The sequence below is a fragment of the Choloepus didactylus genome, chromosome 4 (assembly GCF_015220235.1).
Source record: "Choloepus didactylus isolate mChoDid1 chromosome 4, mChoDid1.pri, whole genome shotgun sequence".
NCBI lineage: Eukaryota > Metazoa > Chordata > Mammalia > Pilosa > Megalonychidae > Choloepus > Choloepus didactylus.
Window position 1 is genome coordinate 77,500,185 of NC_051310.1, and position 15,113 is coordinate 77,515,297.

The 15,113-nt window shown below is 38.5% G+C and overlaps 1 long non-coding RNA gene across 1 annotated transcript in view; it reads right to left on the reverse strand.

The window, feature by feature from the left end:
* Positions 1–379: 379 nt before the first annotated feature.
* LOC119531541 overlaps positions 380–15,113 on the reverse strand; it is a 107,224-nt gene continuing 92,490 nt past the window's right edge. The window contains exons 2-3 of the long non-coding RNA XR_005216333.1: positions 9,293–9,357; positions 380–419 (exon numbers count right to left, since the gene is read on the reverse strand). This is a non-coding gene — a long non-coding RNA (uncharacterized LOC119531541). The remainder of the gene's footprint in view (positions 420–9,292; positions 9,358–15,113) is intronic.

Sequence of the window (15,113 nt, forward strand, 5' to 3'; positions counted from 1 at the left end):
CCAGACACTGGATAAACGGGATGTTAGTCACTAGGTTTTTACAATCACATGGTCACATGATAAAAGCTATATAGTTATACAATCATTATCAAAGATCAAGCCTACGGGATTACAGTTCAACAATTCTAGGTATTTCCTTCTGGCTATTCTAATACACTAGAAACTAAAAAGAAATATCTATATAATGAGTCAGTAGTCACAGTCATTTGTTAAATCCTAACTTCTGGGTTATAGCTCCTCCCTCTCATTTGATCTTGCTCTCAATCTTCAGGGATATCTGGGCAATGACCATTTTAACTTCTTCATGCTGGAAAGAGGTGTCGACCTGATGGGGTAGAGGAATGATGTTCTTGGAGAGACCAGTATCTCCGGGTTTCAGGGCTTATCTGGCATAGGAGCCATGTGGAGGCCTTAAGTTTCTGAAAAAATAAACTTAACAGGTAAAACTTTTATAGAGTCTTAGTTAGAGCCCAGAGTATTCTTAAGGTTTTCAGGAATGCTGTCAGCTGGGGCTTGGCATACTGTGGCAATTTGATCTACCTGGCTGAAGCTTGCATAAAAGTAACCTCCAGAATGGCCTCTTGACTGTATTTGAAATGTCTTAGCCAGTGAAACTTTTTGTTTCATTTCTTTTCCCTTTGTTGGTCAAGAAGGCATTCTCAATCCCATGATGCCAGGGCCAGGCTCATCCCTGGGAGTCATGTCCCATGTTGCCAGGGAGACTTACACCATTGGGAGTCACGTCCCATGAAGGCAGGAGGATAGTGAGTTTATTTGCAGGGTTGGCTTAGAGAAAGCACTTCTGAGGGTGACTCTTAAGGCATAATTACAAGTAGGCTTAGTTTGCCATTGCAGAAATAAGTCTCATAAGGGCAAGCCTCCAGACTGAGGGCTTGGCTTATTAAATTGGGAGTCTGGGAGTTTTTTTTGTTTTTTGTCTTTTTTTATTTTTTTAATTCAATTTTATTGAGATATATTCAAAAACCATACAGTGATCCAAAGTATACAGTCAGTTGTTTACAGTACCATTATATAGTTGTGCATTCATCACCCCAATGTATTTTTTTTTTTTTTTTTACTTTTATTTTTTATTCTTATTTTCACTTTTTCTGGTAGAAGGAAAATGTTCAAAAAATAGATTGGGAGTTTTTTTAGCAGTGATTTTTGAGCCTGTTTTTGTTGATTTGATTCTATTTTACTCAAGAACATTATTTGCAGGTAAAACTACAGCTGACCTTATCACCTTCAATTTATCTGAGACCTCCTTTCCCCCTCCCTAGGAATTCCTAGAGTAAATCATTTGTGAGGACGAGCTTCTCCGGCACACTGTGTTCAAGTCCATAAATTTTCCCCCCAAACACAGGTTTTGTGTTTTAGTTCTCCCATTAGGACAAAAAGTGTCATCATTTTCCCAGTGGGCTGCGTCTTAAATAACCAGATGTCGTTGTTACTTAAGTGAAAACCACATAGCTGGAAAAACTACACCTGCACTGTCCAAAATGGTAGCCACTATTCAACTGTTGAGTATTTATACCTAAACTAATCAAAATTACTTAAAATTAATAATTCAATCCCCCAGATGCTCTAGAGCCACTTTTCAAGTGATCCATAGCTATATATCGCTCGTGGCAATCACACTGAAGAACACAGAAGTTTCCACTGGACAGTGCTGCTCTACATGATGAAAGAAGGGGCACTTCTCACCTCCGGTTCATACACAATGGTTTCTACTAGACACACACATGTGAGTGAAACAGACAGGAACTGCTGCAGCCCTCCATTTCCCTCAAGAGCTGCAGGGCAATGCAGCACCTGGCAGCAGTGAGTCCAAATCTAAGGAACCAGCACACTCCCATCTGGGCCTGAAATCACCCCAAAGCTTTTCCTATGACAGGTTAATACTGCCTAAAGGCTTACAACAAGCATTTCCAGGGTGCGAACCTGGTGAAGCCTCAAGGATCCAGGATGCCCACAGGAATTATTTCAATTAACTTAAGTTTGGGGTTAACTCAGTTTCTCCTCACCCCTGCTGAAATTTCCTGCATAACATATCACTTTACTTGGCTGCTTTGATAAGGTAACAATCTAAACTTATCTTTACTAATTCAGGATCTTACATTAAAGATCACTGTTCTTACTAATTTCATGTAAAGCAGTAATCGAGCAACAATTTTAGATTTGACTCCAGGACACAGAATGGAAGATTATTTCTTTTAAAATTAAGTACTTTGTATGCTTGTTTTCTTGTAATTTGCTGTTTTCCCTTGTGAAAGAAAAATGGAGTAACTTAGGCTAGGAGACATAAACAGCAGTCGGAGAGCTGGGTGAACAGAAAGGTCTTGATGCCATCCCTGAAACCCTATAACTGGCTGTTATAAGTGAAACCTAAGCAGCTAATGAAAGAACTCCCTTTCTGAAAAACATGAAACCTATTTCTAAGACCCTTGCCCAACCAACACTGCCTTTTTTTTTCTTACTCCTTTTCCTTTATAAACCCTTGTCTGACAGACCCAACTTGGGACACAATTTAGGTTGCTACCTGAATTTGTGCCCCATGAATTGCAATTCTAAGACCCCAAAGAAACGGTTTTGCTGTTTTACAGCTCAGTTGTTATTCCCTGGTTGACACCCTAAAATGAAAGTAGTTTTTTAAAAGTTGGTTAATTGTAATTAATCAAGTGCAATCTAGGCTGATTTGTTTTCTAGGAGCAGCCTCTGGACTTTCCCCATGGCCATCATGAATTCTTTGGAAGAAGGTGATATATTCTCAAATATACACTTGATTTTTATAAATCAGATCATTCTGATATAATCTCACTAGAAAAGCAAGCCATAACTCAGTACATGACAACAATCTGATTTTTTTTTAAAGTAAATTCAGTTTTATTGAAATATATTCACATACCATACAATCACCCATGGTGTACAATCAACTGTTCACAGTACCATGATATAGTTGTGCATTCATCACCCCAATCTATTTCTGAACATTTTCCTTATACCAGGAAGAATAAGAATAAAAAATAAAAGTATAAAAGAACACCCAAATCATCCCCCCCATCCCACCCTATTTTTCATTCAGTTTTTGTCCCCATTTTTCCACTCATCCATCCACACACTAGATAAAGGGAGTGTGATCCACAAGGTTTTCACAATCACACCGTCACCTCTTGTAAGCTACATTGTTATACAATCATCTTCAGGAGTCCAGACTACTGGTTCGAAGTTTGATAGTTCAGGTATTTACTTCTAGCTATTTCACAACAATCTGTTCTTAACCTAAAAATCTGCAAAATAAAATGTCTCTAGAAGTATTCTTTGAAAGTGTCCGCACAATTTTGGAACGACATAGCTCCGTATAACTTTTAATCATGCATGTAAACAGCCGAAATGAAAAATGACTTCCCCTTTGTAGGTATCTGCTTCCACATTTGCTTTTATACTATTCCCATCCTGCCTCACCAATGGGGGATGGGGTGGGGAACACGATGGGGGAGGGGACAGGGAAGCTGATGCGAGAGGAGGGGCTGCCCTGGGCTACAGAGCACCGGGTGAGATGTGGGAGGAAAATAAATTAATACCCATGCCTCCTCTGGCTCCCCTCTCCCCACACTTGTACAGAAGTGGTTAAAATAGGATAAAAAGAATATCAAATACAGTTTTAATGGGTGGGAAAAAAAACAGAAAGGCAACAGGCTGTCTGGAGGCCAGAAGGGTTTTAAACACCAGTGTACCCAGCCACCTCCTCCTTCCCATCAGCTGTCCCCAGGGCTCACTGGCCAGGAGCATCCCCAGAGCCAAGAGTTGAGGTCCCTCCTCCCTAACAGCTTTTTTTTTTCCTTTTGAACATGTTCTTAGGTTTATATTTCTAATACTGTATTAATCAAGTCAACTTATACAGTTTAAAAAGCTAAGTGTGGGTATTCTGTGAAATGTCGAGCCCAGCAAGAGTAATTGCGGCGTCATTCCCACTAATTGCACTCCCTGCCCCACTGGCCCTCTGTTGACATAATTCTGATGATGGATATGCACTCTTCCAGATATGCTGTGGACCAATTTATAATATTAAGTCAGTGTATCAGAATGGCAATGATGAATATTTTAATCTTGTTAGCTGCTTTGAAATATGTGAAGACTCTCACCTTAAGAAAACAGCTTTCTCAGTAATATATGAATTTCAAAATTACAAACGCTTTTACTCTAATATTTACTGCTTTTCTCTTCCACCAGATCTTCAATAATTTCTTTCTTGGTGCAATTAATTGCAACAATTTATTCAACCACATCTCGGGGTACATGCATTCACAGAAGATTTTTTGTCTCTAAAAAACCAAGATGTAATAAACATCCTTGTCCACAATCTGTCCTTGCACACAGTGCAGTGTAGTGGTTAAGGAGATGAAGTGCACAGCCCTATCACCTGGGTTCAAATTCTGCCGGTATCACTATTTAACCCTGAGCAAGAGATTTACTCTTTAGGCCTGGTTTCTTCATCTTGCTAATCTGGGATAATAGTAACTCAAGGAGAAGAGATCAAATCCACCAAGACTTTCTCCAATTACTGTTCATCAGCTGTTGTATTCAGTAGATTCAAATTTGATGCACTCATTGCACTGATACTTTTTACAAGAAGTACTTCTGGACAATAAAGCTATGACAAAATTTTTGAGAGGAATATATTCCCTAACACTACTCAAATACCAGTCCTAAAATATTTTCTACACTAGAGAAAGCAAAGTGTTCAACATTATTCATTTGCAAACAAACATTCCTATAAGACCTAGATGAGAGTATCAAGTTTGTTTTTTTTTTTAAATTGAATTCAATACTGTATGTTTTAAATGGTGGGAAATTTCTTATTTCTCTGACACCTAATAACATTAAATTAAGGGACAGCATCAAACACAATTTGAAATGGGTGTGCTGTGTTGATGCTAGGAAGTCACAGGCTACACAACTCCATCCTCCTCTCAGCGCCGGCTAACCTTAGTGATCAAGGGCACTGCTAAAGCAGCCAAGTGAGGCCCTCATTAGCACAGTCATCCCACCAGCAAGGATCAGGCAGAGTTTGTTTTTCCCATTCAATTCCTTTGTCGGTTTGGTTTGGTTTGGTTTGGTTCTGGGGAAGATGGGAAGAGATGTCAGTAAGCTCAAAGATATCCTACAGAGCAGATCTTAAATATGAAATGACTCTCATGTCCTCACTGTAAATATCAACAGATTTCTTGGCAATACTTGGAGATTTTAGAGACAATAATTGCTCTAAAACTGATTTTGTGGCTCTATTTAGAAATGGCTAGGCAAACAAATTATTCAATAGACTGCAGAAAATGGGACACAAAATGACCAGGAGGCACATAATATTATGCATAGTAAAATTCAACTGTAACCAGGTTTAAACACAAAATTCCTAATTGACTTAAGTGGCTGGATACGTGGGTAGCAGAGAAAGTCACTCCCAATTACCCTCGCCAAATTAAGACTCATTGGTCCAATTTAGTTTGAGGCACCCTGTAGGTTTATCAAAGAAGGTTAAAAAAAAAAAATAACCCATTGGGTCAATTTGGTGGAGGATGACTTAGAGAGTAACCAGAAAATGGTAAACAGACCCAAGATCCGGCCAAATAGCTGCTTGCTCAGGTGGCCTTGGGGACAGCTACACTGGTCCTGAAGCCTCTGTCTCCTGCCTTTGCCTTCCCAGGACTTGCAGAGAGAAGCTGTGTGAAAATGCCTACAGCATTCAAATTCTTTAAAAATAGGTTGTTTAAAATGGGAAAATGTGCCTCCACTGGAGCTTCTGGACAAATGTTCCTGCCAGGAGAAGAAACCCTAATAAATATTCTTCCCATTCTAAAATGCGGAGACCTCTGTTTGATTTTATACAACTTGAAGAGTCCCTGAAAATCTGTCTGGTTCCTCCAACTACTGTCAAAGAAATTTAATTTGGAATCTAATAAAGCAAAAGACTTCTTCCACAGTCCCGGCTTGCCGTGGGACTCAGCGTAATGCTGGGTCCATTTCCTGCAGCCCTGGAAAGCTGGCAAGGGAGGATCTCAGGGAAAGGCTCCGTGACAGTTTTGTGCAAGAACCTCAGGGAATGAGGTGCCTTGGTTGTTCTGTATTCTTTTTTCACTCTGAATTGCTTTTACTTGCTTAAATAACACACATTTACTCTTCAGCTGTAGATTAAATTTCTTAACTTTGAGATCACAACCGAGGCAAGACTTAATAAAATAAATAACATAAGCTCTCATACATACCTTGCAGCAATGGTTTCCCTATCTCCCTCTGCACGCAAACAACTTTTTAGTAATGAAACAGTGTTTTTCCCCCTCCTTTAATTCCCAAATCACTTATGCTATCAATACCATTTAACGTAATGCCCAAATGACAAAGAGGAAAGAGGTATTTTGAGTAAGGTTTTCCTCTTTCATTTCTGGCGTTATGAGGATAGAACTTATCTTTTAAAGAAAACCTCTAGGTGATAAAAGGGCTGCAATTCAATGAATAGTGATTTTTTTAAATAATCCTTTAGAATCAGAGGATATATTTTATTAGTAAAATATTTACAGCTCAAGTTCATGAAGCAATAGATATGCATAGAATCTGTTATCTTCATCTGTTTGGTGATGAAACTATTTCAAACAGGTTTGCTACTATAAAGCTATATTAGTAAAGTGAACACAAATGATAAATATGGAAATTCCTGAAAGACAAAACTTCTTGGGAAAAAGCTTTTACACTTAAAGCTGTATTAGGGTATCCCTACTAATACAAGGGTATCCTTTTGATTTTTCTTTTAGGAGAATTTGAAGGCATACTTTTTTCAATTAGATTATATGGTATGTTCTTATTATTTGTACTTCTTGCTGAACTCAACAACAGAAGAAATAAACAGCATCTTTTGAAAGAAAGTAACTTTACAAATAGAAGTCTATAATTTCTTACAGTAACCTTTTAAAACAGAGCTGGAAGAACAACTTCAGAGACCATCTCCTTCAATGGTTCTGAACAGAGGGTCCTGGACTGTAAGAAAGGAATAAGTTTCGTTTTCACATAGAGACAGCATGGAATAAGGGAAATGGAGGCAAAACCAGTTTAAACAAGCCCCAGACAAAGAGAAGAGAGAATCTGCCTGATGTAAAGAGACATGAGGTAGTATCAGAGGCGGGAACTCACAGCAAAAAAATAAAAATTTGGGGGGGGGGGGGGCATTGGCTAATCAGTTCAAAATCTCAATAATGAGCTAGTTGGCTCTCTGGGATTGGCTGTACAAATTAAAATCTCAAAAGATAAATTAGTTAGTGTTCTCGGATAGGCTGTAACCTCTGTAGTACCCAGTCAATGGGGAAACAGGGGAGGGACTTGCGAATTAGGAGTAGGAGATTTAAACATCGCCATTCTCTTCCTCTGGGGCGCCAGCCTTCCGTGTGTTTGGCTGGACGCCCCATCTTGCAAGATCGTAAATAAATTCTTTTCTCCTCCAGAACCGAGAGAGCGTTTATTCCCTTACAGGTACCGCTTTATTTCCGACATGGACCACCTGTATCAGGCCCATCTAGGGAGAGTATTTAACTTCCAGGTTCTCAGCCCTGTCCCAGGCCAATGACTCTCAGAGAGTAGAGCCTGGATTAAATTAAACACTTTATTTAATTCTTCTGTAAACCAAATTTTGAGACCCTCTTTCATCTATCTCTTCCCTTTTCAAACACAGAAAGTCCAAACCAGGATATAATACTTGTCCAAAAGCAGAGTGGGAGAACTGGGAAGAACTTAGTCCAACAATCAAACATCAAACGCCAGTACTACTGTATTTTTTATTTGTAATTCTACTTTTTACTTCCTACAGGAACTAAAAGTCAAATGCATAAAATGTAATGATAAACCAATGGTTTGGGACTCATAATTTATAAATATTTAATTTATGACAAGAACTACATAAAGGTAGGGGTACAGAAGGTTATAAGAACAAGGTTTATGTATGCTATTAAGTTGGTATCAAAGCAAATGAGACTGTTATAGATTTAGGTTGTTAAATTTAAGCCCCATGGAAACCACAAAGAAAATTTCAAGAATATGCAAAATCACAGAGACAGAAAGTAGAGGACAGATTGCCAGGGGTTGTGGGGGCAAGGACAATGGGGAGTTAAAGCAAAATGAACTTAGTGTTTCTATTTTGGGTAAAGGGAAAGTGATAGTAATGGAAGGTGGAGAGAGCACTGAAACTCGGCGGATGTGATTAATCTCACTGAGTGGCATGCTTGGGAAGGGTCAGGATGGGAAGATTTATGTTGTATATATGCGCCCACAGTTAAAAAAAAAAAAGATAAAATGAAGAGATAATGACAATTAAATGCAATACATGATACTGGATGGGATCGATGAGTGGAAGAAAAAAGGCTCAAAAGGATATTATTGGGAGAGAAGAAAAACTGGAATTTAAATGTAAGTTTTATATCAATGTTAAATTTCTTGACCTTGATAACAGCACTTAAGGTAATTTTACATAAGTGATTTATGCATTTGTAGGAAATGTACATGAAAGTATTATGTGTTCAAGAAGTATGATGCATGCATCCCACTCTCAAATGTTCAGAAGATAGACAGATACATAAAGGATGGATAGATGGAAGGGAGGAAGGGAAGAAGGGAGGAACAAAGAAGGAAGGAAGGAAGGAAGGAAGGGCAAAGGTGGCAAAATGTTAAAATTGGTAATCTGGGTATCTGGGAGTGGGGATATTTAGGAGTTTTTCTGTACAGGGTTTGTATTATTTTGGCAACTGTCCTGTAAGTTTGAAATTATTTCAAAATAAAAAGTTAAAAAAAAATCACATGACATCTCTGTAATATAAAATTTAATAAAAAACTGGTAAGCAATGAATAAAGGAAACTGAGAGGCACACTTTTAATTAAACTGTAGGAAAGCAGAATGAAAATTTATGTTACAGTATTGTAACTTATCCTACAGTAACATCTTAGGCCTTTCCCATATGTGACTCATTCTTTCTTTTATCCAACCAATCTTTACTGAATATTGAATGCCCACAATACATAAGGCATCACTGTTGCAGAACTGGGGGTTACAAAAGTGCCCTCCATAGTCTGCAACTGAGTAGACATGAGACCTGTACACAGAGAGTGGTACAATTTAAGATAGCCTGCAGTGAACACCTTCAGAGTGGGTTAACTAAAAGGGACCTCAGAGTTCTAAGTAGCCAGCCCTGGCTTCTGGTTCAAAGGAGAAGGACCTTATTTCCAGCTGGGCATAAAGGAGGGCAGGGGAGAAACTCACCTCAACATTCTCATTCACCTCTGGGTGATAAAGGTTTCCATCCTTCTGGGGCCGCAGCCTTCAAACTGAAAAAAGATGGGTGAAGGAAAATAGGATCCTCATTCTAGGCACGGAGCCCTGTCTCCTGATCCATAAACCCTCTGTAGCTGACAGTGCTGCAGATCTGGATCCTGCCCTCCTGCTCCAGCATTGATAAGGAATTCCAACATTCACCAACATCTTACAGATGAATCCTTTTACAGATGGGGAACCAGGCCGAGTGGGGACTGCCACTTCCTGGGCTCAGAAAGTGAGTGGCAAGACCAAGCTTGAATCTAGATATCCCCTCCCACTACAAAAGTTCTCTTTAAGGATGGTAAGGATCCTGCTGTCTCAGGATCCAGACACAGTGTCTCGGAAAAGGAAAGGGGGATCCAAAAGAGCAGGCCTGAAGGCTGTGGGGAGGGGCTTTAGGCCCTGAGGCTTTGTTTCCTTTGTCTTTCCTCTTGGCTCTCAGGACAGCCATCTCCTCCCTTCACGGCATGGGGGACGGCCATGCTAAGTGCCAGGGTGGTCTGCAGACAACTGCCCCTGTGTTTTTAAGCTTTTAAAAAAACAACAAACCTGATAAACAATCAGCTTGTATTCCCTGATTTGGACCACTAAATTTAAGAAGAGAGGATAGGGGAAGCAATGGGGAATTGGCCTGGAATTGCCAACCTTTTATTTCAGCATCTAAGGACATTTGAAAAAAAGTATTTTAAATAAAACAGGAAAGTTGTCATTTCAATAAAGAGCAAAGCTTTAAGTAGAATACATTCAGATTATGAAAAATACATTTTGCCTAATTTTTAAAAATAATTTTGCTTTGACTAGTAAAAGTGGCATCATGTGCATGTGACCCCATATGTAGCTCTGTTGCAGACTGAATTTATAAGCTAGAGCTCAGAAATTCAAAAAAGGAAAAGGAGGCCTATGCAGAGAAGAGGAAAGAGCAAATGCACCCAGAAAATTCAAGTCAACGCTAAAAAACATGAAAGAGAAACCAAAACAAATATTTAAAAGGAAGATAATAAAACATCATTCACATTTAGATGATGTATTTGTAGGAATCAACTGGAAAACTATTAGATTAACATAAAAGTGACTGAACACCAAAATACCAGTTATCACTAGTTGAAAATATGATGGAAAAAAAGAGATCAAAATACAAATTATAACCACAGTGAGAATGTGTGTGATCCAGTCAAAGAAACTTAGAAATTTTTATGAGAAATATATAAAATGAGAGTTGAATAAATGCATAACCATGCCATGTGCTTATCTGGAAGATTAAAATTTTTTAAATGGCTCATTTCCCCCAAATTAACTTGCAAATTCAACATAAATATGTCAAGTTCATCTCAAAGAATAAACAGGCAAGAGTGACAAAGAAAATTTTGTAAAAGAAGAGCCCTGAAGGTGGGTTAGCTCTATCAGACATGATCACAATTTCTGCAGTATGAGAATGGCAGAAAAACGAATAAGTAGAAAAATGGACCAGAGTAAGGCAGCCCATAAATAAAACCTACATATTAAGAAAATACCACAAATCAATCAAATAAAATTGGGGAGGGATTGAGTCAACTGGTTAGCAATTCAGATAGAAAAAGAAGTCCCCCTCACCTGATTCCATATACTAAAATAAATTTCACATGACTTACAGAGTTTAACAGCAAAAAACTTTTAAGGTAGAAAAATATAATGGATATTTAAAACATTTCCAGAAAATAAATGACATTCTAAATTAGGAAATAACAGATGAACAGAGTAACTGACCTTTATCCTGTAAAATTTTTAACATCTATTTTTTTTATTTTTATTATAAAAATAAAACTGAAATGCAAACACCAAACTTTAAAAAAATATTTGCAGTAAAAATAATCATCAAGGACTAATAGTCTTCAACAAGAAAACAAAACTATAAGATTTTTATAAGGTTTGCTAATTTGCTAGTAGCATGGAAAACCAGCATAAATTTTGGGAAGACAATTTGGCAATATATGTAATTGGAGTCTTAAATATATTTGTACCCATGACCCAGTAATTCCACTTGTGAGAATCTTGCCTAAAAAAAGAACTACATAATATAAATAATCTCTGTACACAAAGATGCTTGTCAGAATGAAAATCTGGAGACAATCTAAAAGTGCAGTTAAAGAAAAATGGTTAAGTAAACCATGCAACCTTCTAAAATGAAATTAATGAGTGTATAATAATTTAAAAAGTATTTGAAATATAATGTTAAAGGAACAAATCATATTCAGTAATGAATACAACTCAATTTTTAAAAATCTAGATCTATGTATGAGAATTTATTAACATTTCATTAAAATATGCCTTGCTGACACCTCAATTCCATTGTTTAAACCCAACCATTGTACAGTATTTGTTTTAGCATATGGAAAACTAAGACACAACTCAAGTGTCCATTGACAGATAATGGATAAACAAAATGTAGTATATACATACAACAGAATATTGCTCAGCTGTAAAAAGGAATGAGATTCTGATATATGCCTCAACATAAATGAACTTTGAAGACATCACGTTGAGTGAAATAAGCCAGGCACAAAAGGATAAATATCGGATGATCTCATTTATACGAAATAACTAGAATATGCAAATTCATACAGACGGAAAGTGGATTACAGATTACCAGGGGTCAGAGTGGGGGATGGAGAATCTGGAGTTAATGTTCAATGGGTACAGAATTTCTGTTTGGGGTGACAGAAAAGTTTTGGTAATGGATGTTGGTGACGGTAGCACAATGGCGTAATGGTAATGAACGCCAATGAACTGTATACTTGAAAGTGGTAAAAACAAGAAATTTTATGTTGTATATATATTGCCACAATAATTTTTTTTTAAAAAAAGACTGCAGTGGTGAGAGACTGAGCCATTTAGCTATCTAGACAAAGGGGGAGACTGCAAGGACCCTGAGGCAGAGCGCACTTGGCATATCAGGACAGCAAGGAAGCCAGCTGAGTTACCAGGGGGAAGAATAGGTGATGACGAGAGAGAGTTAACGGGCATGTAGGATTTGGGCCTTTTAGTACGTGGTGAGGACTTTGGCTTTATTCTAGGTGAGGTGGGAGCTTTGCTTGTTTTTGAGAAGAGGAGTGACATGATGTGGCTTACCTCTTATCAGGATCCTTCTGATTCTCTAACAGTGTTGTGCTGGGAATAGACTTTAGGAAGGTAAGGGTGAAAGCAGGAGGCTATTAAGAAGCTAGTGTAACAATCCATGTAAAAGAGGATGATTGCTTAGATTAGCGCAGTAAATGTAGGTGGTGAGAAGAGGTCACGTTCAAGAGATTGGATTTGCTGACGGAATGGCTACAAGTGAAACACAAAGAAAGAAGTCAAGGATGAGCCCAAGGTTTTTGGCCTGAGCAAGCAGAAGGATGAGGTTACCATTATTAACATAAGATAAACTGGGGGAGAGGGAGTGGCATGAAAGCATGGGGAAGATCAAGATCTTGATTTTCAACACATTAAGTTTGAAATGCCTATTAAAAATCCACATGGTGATGTAAAGTAGGCAGACTGGCTGCATGACTCAAGTTTAGGAAAAGGTCTCTATTGGAGATGTGAATTTAAGAGTCAACTGCATTTAGAGGGCATTTAATAAGCCAAGAGGCTGGATAAAACAACCAAGGGAGTGAGCATAGACAGAAAAGAGATGCCTAATTATTACAAGTTGGGGCCAAAGTAAAAGAGTTGAGGAGATAAGAAGGAGCAGCAGTGGGATAGGAGAACCAAAGAGTGGTGGGGTCATGAGAAAATATTTCCAGGAGGAGGGCATTTCAATTGTGCTGCTGGCAGATCAAGGAGGATGATTGTGAACTCACCAGTGTGACTGACTGTGACTTTATTAACATGAAGATCACTGGTGACTTTATCAGAGCAGTTTCAGGGAAGTGAAGACAAGTCTGATTTTTGGGAATTCAAAGGAGACTAGGAGGTGAGGCTGAAACAGCTCAGTTGTGAGAGCCTTACACTAAAAATTTTAAGGTCCCTAGTTGTAAGAAAGGGTTAAATTTAGCTTTCACATAGAGACAGCATGGCATAGGGAAAATGGCGGCAGAATGGCTTAAACAGGCCCTGTGGTAAAGGGAAGAGAGAGCGACCCAAGACATAAGCCTAGAATCTGCACCAGCTCCTTATATGGAAAAGTAACCATGGTTACTGGAATGTAAAAGGATATGGGGTATAATCAGAGGCGGGAATCCCCAGCAGGAAATTTAAACTGAATGAACTCCCTCTGATAGGCTGTAGAATCCAAAATCTCAAAGATGGGCTAGTTGGCTCTCTTGGATAGGCTGTACAAATTAAAATCTCAAAACGGGCTAGTTAGTTCTCTCGGATAGGCTGTAACCTCTGTAGTACCCAGCCAATGGGGAAACAGGGGAGGGACTTGCTCATTAGGAGTAGGAGATTAAAAGATCACCATGCTCTTCCTCCTGCGTGCTAGCCCACCACATTTCTGGCTGTGCACCCTATCTTGCGAGATCGTAAATAAATTCTTTTCTCCTCCAGAACCGAGTGAGCGTTTATTCCCTTACAGGTACCGCTTTATTTCCAACACTAGTTTGATGCTGGGTTTCAGAAAAAGGCATTTTATTTTGAAGCCTGTAATAATTAAAAGAGAGTAGGAAGATCCAACTGATTCCTTTGGGCTTTAGTTTTTATTTTTATTCTCATCTTAACCATGAGATTGGAGCAATGACAACTCCAAAGTCTCCTATAATCTTAACTCTCAAAAAGTACTTCATTATTTCCAACTGAACTTCTATTTTAGCTTTAAATTCCATTTCCTTATGTTTGGTCCTTTACAAAATAGGAAAAGAAATATTCGTATTCCCCCTAATAAGCACAAAATTCATAATACTTTATATACTTCAAAATAGTAATCAATAAGAAAACAATTCCATTTACAATACCATAAAAAGAACAAAATACTTAGGAATAAATTTAACAAAAGAAGTGTATGACTTATATACTCAAAACTACAAAGCATTGTTGAAAGAAATGAAAGAAGGCCAGCACAAATAGAAAGACAGACCATGTTCATGGAGTGGAAGACTTAAAATTGTTAAGACAGGAGCATTCCTGAGGTATGAAAAACTTGGCTGGCCTGTGTCCTCAGTTCCTGGGGAAGCAACTTATAAATCTTTGGAATTTCCTGTGATAGGAGTGTCTTTTGTTCTTCATGGTAGTCCAGGGACCAAACCTGATAGTTTATATGCTAATGAGATGACAGGTAGGGACAAGCCACACTTGCAGCCTTAGGGTCGGGGCTGGCCTCACCAAAAAGACTAACTGTATGATTAAGGGTTGTGGCTTTGAGCCACAACATATCAGCTCACCTCCCAGACCTCTGAGAGCTGAACCACATGGATATTAATTCTATCAATCATGCCTAAGTAATGAGACCCCATTTAAATTCAGGACATTTGAAGCTACAATGAGCTTCCACAACTGACAAGAAACACCTTTGTGCCAGGAGGGTAACATGTCTAGACTCCATGTGGAGAAGACACACAAGTTTGCTTTTTTTCCTCTTATGAGACGTGTCTCTTCTTTTGGCTTCTGTTTTTGTATCCTTTCACTGTAACAAATCTATAATCATAAGTATAGCACTTTCAGTGAGTTCTATGAGTCATTCAAGTGAACTACGGAACCCAAGGGGGTGGTGGGAACCCCCTAATTTGTAACAGTTGGTCAGAAGGGCAGGTGGCCAGGGCCCCAGATTTTGTGACTAGTCCCTGAAGAGCGGTCTTATAAAGGACTTCCCTTA